At 42.4% G+C, this 18,012-nt stretch overlaps 1 long non-coding RNA gene across 6 annotated transcripts in view; it reads left to right on the plus strand.

The window, feature by feature from the left end:
• The window catches only part of LOC140389742 (uncharacterized), an 846,836-nt gene that overhangs the window by 621,964 nt on the left and 206,860 nt on the right, over positions 1–18,012 (plus strand). For 4 of the 6 annotated variants that reach the window (XR_011934464.1, XR_011934463.1, XR_011934460.1 and 1 more), the window contains exon 1: positions 6,004–6,203. The exons of 1 other annotated variant lie outside the window; for it this stretch is intronic. This is a non-coding gene — a long non-coding RNA (uncharacterized lncRNA). Of the gene's footprint in view, positions 1–6,003; positions 6,204–7,848; positions 7,974–18,012 lie in introns of those variants that run through there. One more of the 6 variants, XR_011934462.1, reaches the window with a different exon arrangement.

The raw sequence follows: 18,012 nt of genomic DNA on the forward strand, positions 1-18,012 counted from the left end.
GACAATGACCCAAGCTGGGAATCGAACCTGGGACCCTGGTGCTGTGAAACAACAGTGATAACCACTATGCTACCATGCTGCCTGTGAATAGTTACGGGGAGAAGGTGGAGGAATGTCACCTCTTGGACAGCTGGTGCAGACATGATGGGCTGAATGGCCTCCTTCTTTGCTGTAACACCCCTGTGATTTTGCAATACAACTATTATCATTCCCTTTGCCGTTAGTTCCATAACATCTTTGTAATTTAATCTCTCCCGCCCTCAATCGTAATCCATACCTTCCCTTTTGTTCGACCCCACTATACCCACCACCTTCAATTGTCTGTAACCCATCACACTTCTACCCTCATTCAGTTCTCAAGAAGAATCATGTTCGACTTGAAACATTAACTCTGTTTCTTTCCACTCAAATGCTGCCAGACCTGTTGAATATTTCCGACTTTCTTCTTATATTCAAGTGGAGACTTATTTTGTGTTGATTACTCGTAAATAATTGAGGTAAAAAAAGTTGATCAGCATTTTAACTAATGATCGAGGGTCTCTGAGAAACTTTTGCGGATTAAAGTGAACTGTTTGCTAGTATTAGTTCTGGCTCTTAAGATACTGTTTTTGATCTAAAGTAGCCCCTCACTGTTACTTGACATAAGCATCCTTACATTACATAATGTTGCAAGCTTCTTTCTTCTCAACTGCACAAAATTGTTGATGCCATTGCTTCCAAATGCTCAGTTTTGTGTCTGAAGCTACTTTGTTCTGATTTCTTCCTCACATCTGACAATGATATTAAATGAGAATACCCTGTTTCAGGTACTACAGTACTTTATGGAAAGACAGCCAAGGACCACTGTTAATAAGAGACCATTCTTTGCGTGGTGTGCTTAAATATCACAGTGGCTAGTTGAGATTACATCTGTGTTACTGACAAGACAATCGATTTGGAAAAATGGATAGTGTGACACTAGAAAGCATATTTAACAACAATGCTGGGGCATTTACACAGCTTTGAATGATTTGAAGCTGCAGACTCCTATTTTCTGATAGACATACATTGTACATTATGTTGTCTGCTGCGGTTTTGTTCTGACAGTGTGATGGGAAATATTGTGAGTACAGCATTATCTCATAATGAATGCTGTTAGAAGCATGTGAAATCCCTGGGGTAGCCAGATTTGAAAGGACCATCAGTTTTCTGTGAAAGATGTTTCCAGGGAAATCATGAAATCTTCAGAAAGAAGGAAGAAATATAAAATGAAATGTTCTCTTTAAAAGTCACTGACAGATACTGAATTTTTATTCTTTGAGCTTAATTGGTGTTTTCTGTGTCCACTGAGGATTTCACGTAAGTGAGAAGCACTAATGATGCATTTAAACTTGAGGGCAAACTGGTGCCCCCAGAAAGGATGCCACGTGGAGGGGTGTACTGATAATAAACTGCAGTGGAATCATTCATCATTCATGTGACCAATCTTCCCCTGCTTACACCACTTATCCTGCAGCAATATGCAGCAATTCCCAATAATGTGAGAACTCTGATTGGTACCCCCTCCCTAACCCAAGAGTACTGAGGCCAATTGTTGAACATTGTTACCACTCTGGCCAAGGTCAGTCATTACAGCATATTATTATTACAGCACAGAATCATCCAGAGGCACACTCTTGGTCTCTGTGATTCAGCTGTTCACCATCAGAAGAGGCCCAATTATCACTCATTCATTAACATCTTACCTGCCGGTATCAGAGTGATCGCGAACCCCTTTAATTTTTGTGCTCTCATGGCAGGAGAGGGGGAGCTTGTTGATAGTTGTTTTGTTACCTGTGTGGTAGGTAACATGTGCTACTCAAACCTTGGTTAGCGATGAGATCTTCTGAATCTCGATGAAGAAGACTCAAACTTGTTCAGTAGTAACAAAAGGTTTATTGAGTAACTATAACAATAATTGCATGAGTTCTTTACTTTAACTTTGACACTAGTGATAAGGTTAACAAGATCTAACTACGGTAACTATACGTAACTCCACTAGCCATCTGAACTAGTCTGCTATTGCCCTGGTCACAGTGCATCCAAGAGAGAGCAAGAGACCCAATGTGGTTGCTTTTTATACCCCTGTTGGTCCAGCCCTTTAGTGATCATGTGGTGCTACTGATTACACATTACACATTGCTGTGATCACGTGACAATCTAGGCTCATACTAGCCTTCACCTTTTCTGGTCTTAGAATGAAAAAGCATTAATCTCCTTTACATCTTACAGATCAATAATTGAATGATTTGGTTTGACATTTTTAAAATTATTATAGATGAGTAAAGCTTCTTTATCTGAATATCAGTCAACATTAATGGCAAATGTAATCAAACAAAATGCCTCACAAAGTGACCATTGCTGGTACAGCGCAAGGGTTTACTGTGGGGACAGTAAATGATTAATTTTACACAAACTTTAATAGGGTTTGCTTCCATTCAGGGTAACGGTGGGTATTTAGCAGTATGCTTTTTAGTTGATTTTATGCTACTTAATTTTGATAGTTTATCTACAAAGTAGAGTAGCACTTCCACCCGTGACTGTGAGGGACAGGAATTATTTTCGTTGTGCAGAAAACCATTCCAACTCATGTGCACAAACAGGAATGGTGGGTGCGATTTAATGCAAATGAAATGAAGTCCCATGTCGAGCGGGTTTAGCCGGGTGTTGCCTGGCGCTGGCTCCCTCGCCAGTGCAGGAAGAGACCAGGGCGCCATTTTTAAATGGTGCCCCAATGTCTAGACCCACCCATCATGGCCTCCTTAACCCCTAACATCCCAACTCACTAATAAGGGGGTCATCAAGCCCCCTGCACCCCACCTCATAAGGCAGGGCACCCCCAGGCCCGGTCCCTGGCATGAGCACAATGCCACCTGGGCACTGTGACACTGCCAGCCTGGAAATGCCCCTGCCAGCCTGGAAGTGCCACCTGGGCATCCTGGCACTGCCAGGGTGGCATACAGGTGGCACTACCAGGGTGCCCAGGTAGCACTGACAGGGTGCCAGGCTGGTAGAGCCATGGTTCCCAGGTGGCATCGTGGGTGCCAGGATACCATTCTTCCCAGAGCCTGACCATTCAGGGGCCCCCGATCACCTGGGAGACCTGCCCCAAGTGCCGGTACACCTGGTCCACATTTGTGGAAAACAGTGCTAAGCAGGGTCTCTAAGGTGCGTACATATTCAAGTGAAACTAACTGCTCACGTGAATATGCAAATTTGGGTACCGGCCTCAATGGGCAGAACCCAGATTGCGACGCCTCATGAGATCCATTAGATCTGACGAGGCGTGATGAGTCCAGTAAATCGATTTAGCAGCCACATTGTGGCCTGAGTTGGGTCTGGTGAGGCGTACAGGTTCGGTCTGGTGTCTTTCACATTCATGAAAGAACCACAACAGCAACATATATTTATATAGAACCTTCAACATCATGAATCACCCCAAGAAGCATTATAAAACAAAACATAATACTTAGCCATATGAGGGTGATATCAGGTGTCAGCTAAAATAACCAAATAATAGGTCAAAGAGGTGAGTTGCAAGGAATTTTGTAAAGAAGGAAAGCAATATATAGAGGATAAGAGATATAGGAAGGGAAATCCAGAGCTTAGGGCCTAGGCAATTGAATAATGAAGGAAATTTAAAATCGGGGGTGCTCAAGCGGCTACAATTAAAGGAACCCAGATATCTCAGGGGTTCATGGGGCTGGAGGAGATTACAAAGTTGATGAGGGGCGAGGCCATGGAGGTATCTGAAAATAAGATTATGAATTTTAAAACCAAGATGTTGCTTTATCAGGAGTCAATGTAGTTCAGTGATGTAGGTTAACTGCCACTATTAAATGTCTGATGTGTTATCATATCAATTTACAACACCAAGAGGCAAAATAAAATCTTTGTAATCCAACTGAGCTAAATAAAGTTGATCAGCTGAATTAACAATTGTAAATTCTGATTATACATTTGGAGACTGGAGGGAACAGTTTGATACTGTTTTTAATTATCTAATTGATGCAGCAACTCTGCATTTAAGCCTGAATTCTTTCACCACTACTAAGGCTGGAATTTTCCAGCTCCTCCACAGAGGGTTTTCCCATGGCGGAGGTGGTTCACCATTGGCTGCCGGCAGGATTGTCTGGTCCCACCGATGTTCATGCCAATTTGCGTGTCTCGCTCACCCTGCCACCAGGCAACCCATGGCAGGTGTTGACTTCAGCGGGCTCAGAAGATCCAGCAGGTGGGAAGGGCCGGAAAATCCCGCCCTCAGGGGGATGTACTTTACATCTGAGCTAAATTTGACTCTGAATCAAACTGCAGTGAAATGACTTCCTCCAAGGTATAGACTCCATCCACTTTGCTCTGCTGTTAGACTAGGCCCTGATTGAAAATTGCTGTATAACTTTAGTGTTGGCGTAAAGTAAAATGGCTTCACACCAGCTGTATGCTGGTTGTAAGGTATCAATCCAAGATTTTTGCTTCCTTGCCAATGAAAAGGTATTTTTCAAATGAATGCTGCATTAACTGTACAGAACACTAATAGTTAACGAAACGTGGAAAAAGTTCAAGGTCAAACTGAGTATTCCATGGTCTATTCAGGCACATCTTATCTTAAACTCACATGCCTAATTTTTCTCTGCAAAGAATAGCTCTTGCGTTGAATAGGAGCCTAAGTCCGGCCCAGTGCCATCCTTCATTCAAGTTCCTTTATGCTCCTCTTTTTAAAGAAGCTGTCAAGTTCCTTTCTGCAGTTGGCAGGAAAGGCCAAATCTACAGTATTAGAAAAGGGACAAAAAAGGAAACTTTTTGTTGTGTTGCTATTGTACTAAGTGAGTGAAAGAGAATTTTAGAATCATGTAATTTACTCTGGAGGCATTTACTGTACATAGCTTTAGTAATGGTAATTTCTCCTATTGTAAGACTGAAAAGATAACCATCAATCAGTTGTCAATTGGTCAATTGCTGAACTGATGAAAAGAAGCTGGTAGGAACAATCACTTCTATGGCTACCTAGAGCATTCAGTGGTCTGAAGGAAAACTGGGAACTGGATCTTTGTTTTAAAAAAGGAACGTGGAATTTAGAAATGAATAAAGGGGATAAGGAAGGAATAGGAAAATAACAAAGATACATTTATTATACGTTGCACTACAACAGAAATCAGTGCCTTATTGCCACAGAGATTAGTTCTCTGTGGTTACATGTCCATTCTGATTTTTTCAGGCTAAGTGTTGTTAAGAAATATTATGTAGGTTTATGCTTTTAAATTTGGACAAAACGTTATTTTGTCTTTAAAAATGAAGGGAAAGTGAATTGGGACTATGTATCTAATTGAAACAAAAACCTAAATGCTGGACATGGAGAGCAAATTAATCACGATACCTGAAGAGAAAGGATAGGCTAATCTTCTGGTTATACCCTACATTAAACATTCAGAATTTTTCTTCTATTTAAATGTTCCAAACTGTCTGTTGTTTAGGGTTATCCTGTCAGATGCTCTCTTCAAAAGTACATTTCAAAGAGTGGCATTTTTTTTCTCAATAAAAACAGAGTGGTGATTGTAATACTGAAGTTACATATTTCCTTATTTCCCCGGACGTCTGCCATTAAAATTTCAGTTTTTCAAATAACATCACAATATTTTACTTGATCAAGCAATTGTCTTGTCTCCAGATGGAACATCTTATTCCATTGAATTTTTTTTTTCATTTAAGCAGACTGATATTGATTTTGGTTTATGCTCCCCTTAATCATTTGGATTGGTTAAGAAAAAAGGATTACTGAACAGTGAATAAATGAGATATGATCTACTTATAATCCAGCCCATGGTTTCCTAGCTACCATATTGTCTATTCTGTTCCGCTATGTGAAAAATGTTGAATATCAACAATGGGTTTCAGTGCTGTATTGTTGAGTTTTGTATGAACTAATCTTGCTTCACTAAAAAAGACCTACAGCTTTGGAAAAAGTCTATAGCCAGTGCATTCCTAACTCCCCCTGCATTAGAGCTGGCTGTGGCTGTGGGAAGACATTTTACTCTCTTACTCTCTTCTGTTTTAAATATTTTTTATTTTCTAAATATTTGGTATTGTGTTTTACCTATGTAGTGTTACACCTGTTTGTGTGTCCCGGAAAACCTCTGGATTTATCTGCAGATTTAGGCCTCATACAGATGTCTGTATTTTGTGTGAAGGTAAGCCCTACAAACTGTTTTGTTGACTCCTGCTGAACCATCCAATTTCGCAAACTCTATCGACATATGTAGTCAAATTCATAATTTCATCAATATTCAATGTTGCCAGGAAATTACTGAGAATTTCAATTTCAAAAGCCAAGCAACACCAAAACAAAACATGTATATGGGTGCAACCAATGTCAGTGATCATCTTGCACAATTCTTATGTTTTGACTTTGCTGAACAGTTAATGGACTTATTATTCAAAGGAAAACTAATACTGCAGCCATTTCTACCACATTGATTTTTGGCTATAAAGTTCCATTTTCCGTCTGAACTATCTTCTTAGCTTTGATTGTTGCAAAGCAATGAATGTTTCTGATAGTATAGATATGGTTTTCCTGTCCATGGGCTGCTTTTGGGGGAGAGGTATTATGCTTCCACTAGCAAAAAATGGATGGAGAACTTTATAAGTAAACATAGATGCAGTGTTCTAACAAATGCTTTTTGTCTGGATGATGAAATTAAAGGAGATTGCAATTGGAAGATGAAGGATCTTATTTTGTTCCTTAATATTGTAATGGTCATGTCCGAAGTTGCAAAATAATCTCATTAAATTGCTGTATTAAATTGACCGCAAAATCAAAACTAGACTTATATATAGAAAGACTAACTCAGCATGAAGCAATATTGGACCTTGTGGACCATTTGTATATCCTGTGGAACAACCAAAATTTCATTGATTCAAACTGCATTAATGCCAATTCCAAAAGACATCTGTACGAAATAAGGATTTTAATTGTGAGGTGTGACTCTATAAGGTGATTCATGTTGCTTGTAAGCAAATTGGAATATTTTAGGAATAGCTGTATGATACCTATTGAAACTTGGGAGAAACTTATATAAATCAGACTTAAAAGTTTATCTTGCATAACATGGTAAAATTTGTATGTTTAACATTATTTTCTATCTATGATGCCAAAAGCAATTGTAAAAATTCTGTTTAAGTTACTTTGTAATAACATTTCCCATTTAACATATAACATAAAAGACTGCATCTTAAGTAATATATGTATTTTAGTATTAAGTATGCAAATCTGTGAACATGCAGGTCAGTTTGCAAGTTCCCTATAAAGCAGTCTGCTGGCCTTAATGGACTTGAACTAGTTCCAGATTATTTTAAACTAGCTAGCAAGTGTTCTCCAGATTTAAGCTGTCAGAGCCTCATTGCAACTTGAAATGTTACACTTTGAATTCTGCATGATGTACATACCATTATTTTGATTAAATTGTCCATCTGTACAGCAAATATAAAGAAATCTTAGCAAATATACTGAGTTTTTGAGTAATTATGAAATCAAAGTAATATGTGATCAGTAGTGTGTGACATAGCTTTTTCATTTGAGTTATACACTTGCAGCAGCTGATTCTATTTCAAACTTTTTATTTGGGTATTGGAAAATACAGGTACTGTATTTCATAGAGTTTCCATAAAACTTCAGAACAGGAGAATCCTTTTAGGGGGTTACAATGACAAGCTCCTGCCAATACATTTGCAGGAAAACAGCCAACAGCATTCCTCAAGCTTTTAATAAGAACATAGTGAAAGAAAATAGACAAATTACTTAAAATGATTTTGAACTCATTTCATGTACCTCCCAAGTTTAGATCTGGCTGAGCGAGCAAGATGAGCAGCAGATCTACAGATGGTGCTTGATTAATCCTGTACAGAATGCCAGAAGATGATGGCCTCTCTGTGAAACATTATCTGACCCTCTGCCTGCAGTAGTGAGCCTGAATTTTTCTCCTTTTTTGCCCATCTTTGTCAATTATAGAATGCAACTGACCCAGAAAACCTGGTACAATCTGGCAATTAGTACAAAGAGTTTTCAGTCTAGTGTAAAGACAGTGTTGCAGAAGCCCAAGGAGCCATAGAAATAGCTTTGATTGGATAAGACATTAGCTTTTAGTGCTGCTTGGATACTTCCTAATGGGACTGGCTTCTACCCTACAGGTCTTTACTGTAAAGTATTACATTATGGACTTGGCTTTCGATTATTCTGTTTCAGTCTTCATTTTTGCTTGTGCATCTTACATTTTCTCTTTATCTTTTTGATCCATCACTCAGACAGGCTTTGACTTGAACAACAAAGAACCAAGTTACCGAACACTCACAGAAATTGACGTTTTTAATCCATTCTTTATTATGTATCATGGCATGGCAGTCAGCGTAAAATGCATTAAAAGTTTTTTCTTTATCATTCTTGAAATACCAGACTCTATTTGCTATATTCTTTCCATATTAATCTTTTTCCTTTATATTCTCCTTTCCATTATTGTTCCTTGCCTGATGATGAGGATGATTGCTAGCTAGCACAAACTGATTTGTGATTCCCTGACCTTGTATCACCACAGATTTCACTATTGTAACTTTAGGACTAGTTTGTTGACTGCATACGGCAAAGCATAAGTGACCAAACAAAAGTATATAGTAAAACGCAGAGCAATCTCACTGCAGAATCAAATTTATTTTCCAATATTGTAACAGTTATTTAAAATTTTATAATTTCAGAGTATGAGAAAACTGGAAAACAATTGTTCAACTAGCAAAAGAAACAACTAATCCTGTTTTAAAATAGTGTAGTGTTTTAAAATAAGTCCTTAGCTGTCCTTTTTCCTGTATATTAAAGCCATTTTCCCTGTTTCAGATGTGATTTGTGATTTCTATGTAGAATTTACAGAAAGCTGCTCTATTTTCTGCACATTCTGTGATATGCTTACTCTTCAGCACATTATTATTTCTGGTTTATGCAAGAGAAGTTCTTTCTAAGTTAACCTTTATTGGTTGTAATAATTTGAGCAATAAAGCTGGCTAATAAGTTCATCACTATTTATATTGATGCTTTAAGTCGTGAAATTGCATGTCTCCCAACTACTCATGCATAGTTTCTTTTCAGTGTTGGGATGTTGGTGCCCAAGCATGTTTATTGAATGTCTACTGTTTAACACAGTCATAAGGTCTAGCTATTCTTCTGAAAAGTGCTCTGTTCCATTAATATTTATTGAGAAATAAAACTGTTAACAATGGTACAATTAATTCTGCAATTATTTTCAGAGTTGAGATGAGTGCTTGAAATATGTTTGGGTATATATTTGCAACAAATTAGATTTATATTTACCTCACAAGCTTCATCAGCATTTGTCAATAAGTAAAAATTGTAGGGAATTTAACATCGGGATGAACAGTGCCACTGTATATTTGGTGAAGGCACAAAGGAATATTTAAGCCCTGGAGGCAGTACAGAGGAGAGCCATGAGACTGGTCCCTTGCATCAGTGGATTATTGGAAAGATTAAACAAACTTGGGCTATTAGTTTTGAAAGAAAGAGACTACAGGGGACTTTAAAAATGTATATTCAATAATAAACAGTATGGAAATCATAAATCTTAAACATTACTTCAAATTAAATTGTGACAAAGATTGAGGAGGTACATGTCCGAACGACTGAAAGAACAATTTCAGAAAGTTGTTTGGTAGACCAAGAGTGGTGAATGTGGAATCGACTTTTGGGTAGGAGGAACATAGAGACAGGAGTGGGCTGTTTGAACCCTTGAGCCTTTTCCGCCATTTAGTGAAATTGTGGTTGATATGCCACCCATTTCCTCATAACCGCTTTTGCCCCACATTTCTTTATACCTTTAAGTATAAGGGAAAACTTTGGAATAATTCAAGAAACAGCTGGATGTTCTGTTGGAGGAATGTAAATTACTTCTCGATCTAATCACATTGAGGTACAGGAGAATCTCCAGCCCCACCACTACCCCCATGCCCACCAACCCTCCTCCCCTCCCATGTAGGAATATGGGAACAGTAGTCTATTTTGTCCCTCGGGTTTGTCCGCTGTTCAGTGTGATTCTGGATGATAAACGACCCAACTCCACATTCCTGCCTTTGTCCATATGCCTTAATTCTTTTGATAAACGAAAATCCACTCTTGCCTAGATTCAATTTATAACCAGAGTAGGAGCCAAAGGTATTAAGCGTCTTCATCATGCCATTTATGGAGGGAGTTGGGTCCGTAATACACAGAAGTAGGTCATCCGTATAAAGTGATACCCTATGCTCTTCCACATCATGACAAAGTCCCCTCTATTGAGAAGAGGCCCTCAACACTATAGAGAGAGGGTCGATTGCCAAGGCAAACAAAAGTGGGGAAAGAGGGCAGCCCTATCCAGTGCCTCTATTTAAGGGGAAGTAATATAGAGTGTTTGTGCGACGCTGGCCAAAGGAGCATTAATAATAATCTTTATTATTGTCACTAGGCTTACATTAACACTGCAATGAAATTACTGTGAAAATGCCCTAGTCGCCACACTCCAGTGTCTGTTCAGGTTGTAGCCACCTGGGTTGGCCACTTCCCGACTTAAAATGGAGAACCGCAAAGACTGAAGGGAAATTCAGCCAACACAGGCAAAGACTAGCAAGTGCAGAAATCATGTGTATTGAAACTTGCAAAAACCAGACAGCACTGAAACCAGCAGCCATCTGCATAGTAATGTGCGATTCCAAGGCACAAACGCAACACTTAAGGTGAATAAAGCCAAACCAGACTCCTCGGCGCCAGCAGGAGCCAAGACAAAGGAAGGCCAACGGACAGTTAGGGACTGCCCAGTGATCAGGGAACAACTCCAGTATTGGAGAAATCGATCCAAATGATCGGAACGCAGTCCAATAATTTGGAACCAGGTACGGGTTCCGCCCCAAAGGGCAGGAAGCCCCTGGGGACTATAAAGTAAAGGCCGTATCTTGATCACTCGTATTGATCTTGAAGGGGTGGGTGCCCTGATGGCTGGGCGTGTCCTAGGTGGCCGTTGGCCTGGCTTTGTTTGCGCTTTCGGTTTGGGGAACTGGTGCCGTGAGGTCTGGAGCCAGATCGGTTTCTTGAGTATCTTTCCTTTGTTCCCGGAGATGGACCATCAATATGTTAATAGACCTACAGTTTCAGTCTCGGCTGGGTGCTGCAGTTCCAATATGCATACAGGCTCTGTGCCTGCCTGCTTTCTTAGCATTGTCCATAGTTCCCTACAATCTTTGCAAACATCCATTTTGTATTCTGGAAGTGGCCATCCCAGATGGCTTCACTCCCCCCTTGTGATCCTCAACGCGATGCGTGAAGGATCAAATTACCGCGTCATCTTCGTTCTCATCCCAAGTCGGGCACCCATAAGCACTGACAGGCTCTACACTGCTCTGTCCTATGAATTGCAACTTTTACCTAAATTATTTTATGTACATACATCATTATAAAATTCTACGGGGCGCTATGACATTCAGGCATGCATTACAAAATAAAAAAACTGGAACCTCTAACTGTCCTTAACTAAACTATCCTTAATCAATCAAAATAATTTACAACATTTTAAACTGTACAATAGCAGCAACACAGGTCTCTCTGGCTTGGCAGGCAAGCACAGAGTTTTACCTGTCTTTATTAGAAAGAAACGAACACACAAAAAAACAGATGTATTTTAATTCACTTAAAGGCGTTGGGGGGGTCTGTTGAAGTCTGAAAATAGGGGATCTGAATGTGTATACCGGGGTGCGGGAGGCTTTCCTTCGCCATTTCCTGAGTCTAAGGGTCTGAACGACACTGCAGAGTATCGCCAGTACTAACAGTGCTTCTACAACGTAGGACAGGGAATACCAGGTGATGAACTTGTCACACCAGGTCGGTGTATCGGTACCTACCTCGGGGTACAGTGTATGGCAGGAGTGGGAAACATTCACGGCCTGTGTGGTAGGGGTCAGGGGGGTAGCGTCCACGCGCAACTGGAGGGATCCCGCTAAGATCCAACTGTAGAGCTTGATGGTTGTCTTCAACTTTCCTCCTTTCTTTCTTCTTCTTTTTTTCTTCTTGAGGCTTCTGTGGTTCCGGAGTTCTATGGACACAAGCATAATTTCTGTTATTATCTTGTTTAAGATCTTGTGTGCCTGTCTGTCTGTCCTTTATTGTCAATTACCCATTATAATTGGTCAGCATCTGTGACTCCCTCATTTATTTTTTTATTTTTTTAAACCAAATATTTGGGACAAGACATCCAAGAAAAAAAAACTAACACAGTGCGAGCCGTCTCGCAGCCTGTGCGATCTACCATCCCAGTGTTTGTGGATGTAAATAGCATCTGGAAGCAACCTAAGGGTGGCGATAAACAAACAGAAGAGTTTTGAACTAAAAGTGCCAAATGGGGTGCGTATGGGCCGCGGCGGGTAAGAATGGGTGGAATCCCCAGGTAGGACAGTGACCAGTGCTGTATGTGCTCTACCCGAGCGTAGCTGACCAGAGGGATTCTCAGGCAGAGCGGGGACCAGTGCCGTTTCGCCACTGCCTGAGCGACCAGCAAGAACGGTAAGAATTTGTGGTCGTCGTGGGGTTGCATTTGTGCTAACTTCTAACTTTGAAGCAGAAGAGCAGTTATGATCGCTTGTCTGTGGACAAACTAGTTCCTCTAACAGCCATTGGGCGTCAGAAGGGTAGTTCTGACTGCATCAAGATGTGGCGTGGGGCCATGGAAAACTTTAAGTGAACAAACAACATTCAACATTCACAGTAACAAACAAACATACATAACAAACATGGTGCAGGTTCCATCAGAAAGGACACTGTAACTCTCCATCGGTTCATTTTTACCATCATCTGGACACCTCATTGCTCTAAAGTGAACAGAGCCGCGAAGGGATTCATTTGGTGGGAGTCAGACTCTATGCCATCATCTTCTCCCGGCTTCCATACTCTTGACTGGAGTAGGTGCGCTAAAGCTGTTTGGGGCGAATTGGGGTCCACCTCACCATTCCGGATGAGCCTGAACGAATTGTCTCGGTGCCAGAATCTTGTGTCGAGGTTGGAGCTGCTAGGGTTTAATTCGTAATCGTCGGGCGCTGGGTCTGGATCAGGGGCTTTAATGTACGTTATCTCGAAGGGGTCGCTGGAATCATGTTCAGAATCACTGGGAGTGGGGCCTGGTGCAGGGGTATAATCGTAACGTGCTGTGCTGGGGCTGTCATCATCATTATCGCTGTCGCTGCTGGTTGAAGGAAGGGAGAGGCGGAGTCGTGCCTCTGGGGGTGGAGACGAAGTTGTGTCTGAGGATGGGCTGGACAGGTTGGGGGAGGGTAGGAATACGTCGTTCGTGGGCGGGACGTGCTCATCTGCTGCTGCAAGCGAGATGTGGTGTGCATGGTTGTTCTGCGAGCCAAAAGCCTTAAGCTGGTTTATGTGAAACCACGCAGACTTGCCATCCGGATATGTGATCTTATACACAGAGGGGCAGACTTTATCAGAGATGGAGTACGGTCCGGTGAATTTGGGGGAAAGGAATGAACTGGGGTTGTATAGGGATAGCATCACTTGCTGCCCTACTGCAAACTCGGTGGTGTGTACCGTTTTATCAAAGCAAGCATTGCTTTGTTTCTTGTGGGTTCCAAGCCTGACGGCTGCTGCAAGCTGGGCGGCCTTCACATTTTCAACAACCTGTTGTACTGCTTTCTCATGCGTGAGGGCGGTGACTGTGGGGCTGGCCAAATCCAGTCCTAATAAATATTCTGGCTCTTTCATGGGCGTCCGGTCACGAGGGTGTGGGGGGTGTATCCTGTGGACGTGGATACTGTGTTTCGAATGAACATTAATGCAAATGGGAGAACTGTGTCCCAGGTGCTGTTGTGTTATTGCACCATTTTTCTGAGGGTCGCTTTTAAAGTTCTGTTCATCCTTTCTACTATGCCACTCGATTGGGGGTGGTATGCAATATGGAACTTTTGCTTTATTCCGAAAACTGTGAGGACGTTTTTCATCACGCGTCCTGTAAAATGGGAGCCTTGATCGGACTCTATACTGCGTGGGCGTCCCCATCTTGTAAAGATGTGCTGTGTTAGGATTTTAGCTGTCGTTTTGGCCGTGTTTGTTCTGGATGGAAAAGCTTCCACCCATTTTGTGAAGGTGTCGATGACCACCAACACATACTTGAAACCATTTCTGCAGGGGGGAGGAGCCCTATATAGTCGATTTCCAAATTCGTCCAGGGGCCATTAACGGGGCGGGTGTGACTTAGCTGAGCTTTTCTTGCATATCTGTATGGATTGTTCTGGGCACAGATTAAGCAATTCTCGATGTAATGTGTAACATCGGCTTTTAAATCAGGCCACCAGCAGAGAGGTCTGAGGTGGGCTAGGGTGGGTTCAATGCCCTGGTGTCCATGATTGTCATGGAACTGACAAATAATCTGGTTCCTGTCCAGGCTGGGGACTACATAAATGTTGTCTTTTAAAATCACACCGTCATGTGTGGTTATCACATTTTTAAACTTATCATAAGGGGTTGGGAAGTTGCCTTTTAAAACTTCCCTGAGCTTCTCATCTTCTTTTTGAGCCTTTGCCAAATCTTGAATGTTGGTCTGTGAGACCTGAACCGCGTGTACTGGGGCGCTTTCGGGGGGGATTCCAAAAGTGACCATGTCTGGAACCTGCTTTCGCTAGGGCGTCTGCTTTAACGTTACCAGGGGGGAAGAACGATGATGACTCCGAACTTTGATGATTCCATATTTACGGCCTTTGGCCATTTTTAGGATATGCTGGAGTAATCTTAGAATCTTAGAATTTACAGAGCAGGAGGAGGCCATTCGGCCCATTGAGTCTACACCAGCTCTTGGAAAGAGCACCCTACTTCAGCCCACGCCTCCATCCGTAACCCAGCAACCACACCTAACCCAAGGACAATTTAGCATGAAGCATTTGTCTACTCCATAAAAGATTATGTTAAATTAAACCAGTCAGACACAATCTCTGAAATGCTCTTAGGGTGTGTCTTTAAGACAGAGATAGATAGGTTCCTGATTTATAAGGGGACCAGGGGTTATGGGGATAAGGAAGGAAAATGGGCGTGAGAAAAATATCAACCATGATTGAATAGTGGAGCAGACTCGATGGGCCGAGTGGGCTAATTCAGCTCCTATGTCTTATGGCCTTATGGATGGACAATAAATACTGGCTCAGCCTGCGATGCCCAGGTCCCATAAACAAATTTTTTAAAAAATCATCTGGCTCATCAACTCAAACGGCAAGTAGCCTTACGTGAGATTCCTAGATTAGGCAATAGAGGCGGCAATCTTGTTTCTGCTCCTCTCCAGGTCAACACAGCTTTTAGATCTCATTACTGCGATCTGTATAAGTCAGAGGCCCCTGCAGATAAATCAATCTTGTCTGATGTCTTGGATGGTCTGCACTGCCCAACTGTTGAAGTGGATAAGAGCTGTGAATTGGATTCACCATTACACCCATATGAGGTTTTAAAATATATTATGGGGCTGAGGGTAGGGGCTTTCCGTCTGCCGAAACAAATCTTCTATTTTCCCACAGGGGTAGGAATTCGGTTAAACGTTTGCAGACATATAAACTGTCCGAATATATGTCGGCTGGGGTCGGAAACGAGTCGGGGTGATCTACAATATACGCTATGGCTGCCAGTTCTGCTGCCTGCGAGCCTAGATGTCCTGGCAAATTTAATGAAATATCTTCTAGGGCGCGTCCTCTACATAAATAGCGCAACCAGTAATTGGATTGGAGTGGATTGGATTGGATTTGTTTATTGTCACGTGTACCGAGGTACAGTGAAAAGTATTTTTCTGCGAGCAGCTCAACAGATCATTAAGTACATGGGAAGAAAAGGGAATAAAAGAAAATACATAATAGGGCAACACAACATATACAATGTAACTACATAAGCACTGGCATCGATCGGATGGAGCATACAGGGTGTAGTGCTAATGAGATCAGTCCATAAGAGGGTCATTTAGGAGTCTGGTAACAGTGGGGAAGAAGCTGTTTTTGAGTCTGTTCGTGCGTGTTCTCAGACTTCTGAATCTCCTGCCCGATGGAAGAAGTTAGAAGAGTGAGTAAGCCGGGTGGGAGGGATCTTTGATTTTGCTGCCCACTTTCCCCAGGCAGCGAGAGGTGCAGATGGAATCAATGGATGGGAGGCAGGTTCATGTGATGGACTGGGCTCTCTGAAGTTTCTTGTGGTCCTGGGCCGAGCAGTTGCCATACCAGGCTGTGATAGGATGCTTTCTATGGTGCATCTGTAAAAGTTGGTAAGGGTTAATGTGGACATGCCGAATTTCCTTAGTTTCCTGGGGAAGTATAGGCGCTGTTGTGCTTTCTTGGTGGTAGCGTCAACGTGGGTGGACCAGGACAGATTTTTGGAGATGTGCACCCCTGGGAATTTGAAGCTGCTAACCATCTCCACCTCGGCCCCGTAGATGCTGACAGGGGTGTGTACAGTACTTTGCTTCCTGAAGTCAATGACCAGCTCTTTAGTTTTGCTGGCATTGAGGGAGAGATTGTTGTCGCTGCACCACTCCACTAGGTTCTCTATCTCCCGCCTGTATTCTGACTCGTCATTATTCGAGATCCGGCCCACTATGGTCGTATCGTCAGCAAACCTGTAGATGGAGTTGGAACCAAGTTTTGCCATGCAGTCGTGTGTGTACAGGGAGTAGAGTAGGGGGCTAAGTACGCAGCCTTGCGGGGCCCCGGTGTTGAGGACTATTGTGGAAGAGGTGTTGTTGTTCATTCTTACTGATTGTGGTCTGTTGGTCAGAAAATCGAGGATCCAGTTGCAGAGTAGGGAGCCAAGTCCTAGGTTTTGGAGCTTTGATATGAGCTTGGCTGGGATTATAGTGTTGAAGGCAGAGCTGCAGTCAATAATTCTTTTCCCGTTTAGAACTCCACATAGATTCTCAAGGGTGCGCATGTGTCTGTGGGCTGGGGTTTCTGGGGTGTAGTACCTGCTTTCTGGGGAGCTGACTTTGGTATAAAGGGACCTATATTGTGCTTAGTGGAGATGATTTCACACTCATGTGGGGTGCCTGCAAATTGTAAATTGTCAGCGAGAAAAGTGTGGGTCTTGGTTCTCTTAACTGTGATGTCCAGTCCCTGTAAAAGAAGGGTCCAACGGGCTGCGCGGATCTGGCTGACTGTGCCATCCTTTAGTCGACCATCTAGTAGGAGCTGTGTTGGGGTGTGTTCAGATAAAATGGTGATGGGGTTGAGTCCTGTAATGTAGGCGAAGTACTGTACTGCCCAAAAAACTGCGAGCAGGTGCCTTTCACAGGCAGAAAACCCTTGCTCGACTGGATCTAATTCGCGTCAGGCGTATGCCACGGGGCCTAAGCGATCATGTCGTTCTTGGAGGAGCACAGCCGAAAGGGTTCGGTCGGTAGTTGCAACCTCAATTGCGTACAGGGAAAGTGGATCTGAGACCTGTAATGCGGGGGCTGTGGAAGCCATTCCCAAGGTGCTTGTTTCTTGAGAAGTTCGGATAGAGGCGCTGCTTTTGTGGTGAAACCGTCGATATGGTTTCGGCAGTAGCCAACCAGTCCTAGAAATGACCGGAGGGCTGAGACATTATGGGGCAGGGATAATTTGACGATCGAGTCGATTCTTTTCTGCTCGATCTCGTGTTTGCCATGTGTGTTTACTGTACCTAAGCAAATCACTTTTTCCTGTAAAATCTGGCCCTTCTTGGGGTTCACTTTCCAGCCAATTTGTTGTAGGAGTCCTAAACGTTCAGCGAGAAGCGAAATGTGCTCTCCCTTTGTGTCCGTCTACAGTAGCAGATCATCTACATATTGGACCAGACAATCGGGTCGGGAAAATTTTGCTAATCCATTTGCCAGCTGTCGGTGGAAAATGGAGGGGGAGTTGCGCCAGCCTTGTGGAAGGCACGTCCACGTATATTGCTGTCCCTGGAATGTGAATGCGAATTTATATTGGCAC

Source organism: Scyliorhinus torazame, chromosome 14 (genome assembly GCF_047496885.1).
Source record: "Scyliorhinus torazame isolate Kashiwa2021f chromosome 14, sScyTor2.1, whole genome shotgun sequence".
Taxonomy (NCBI): Eukaryota; Metazoa; Chordata; class Chondrichthyes; order Carcharhiniformes; family Scyliorhinidae; genus Scyliorhinus; species Scyliorhinus torazame.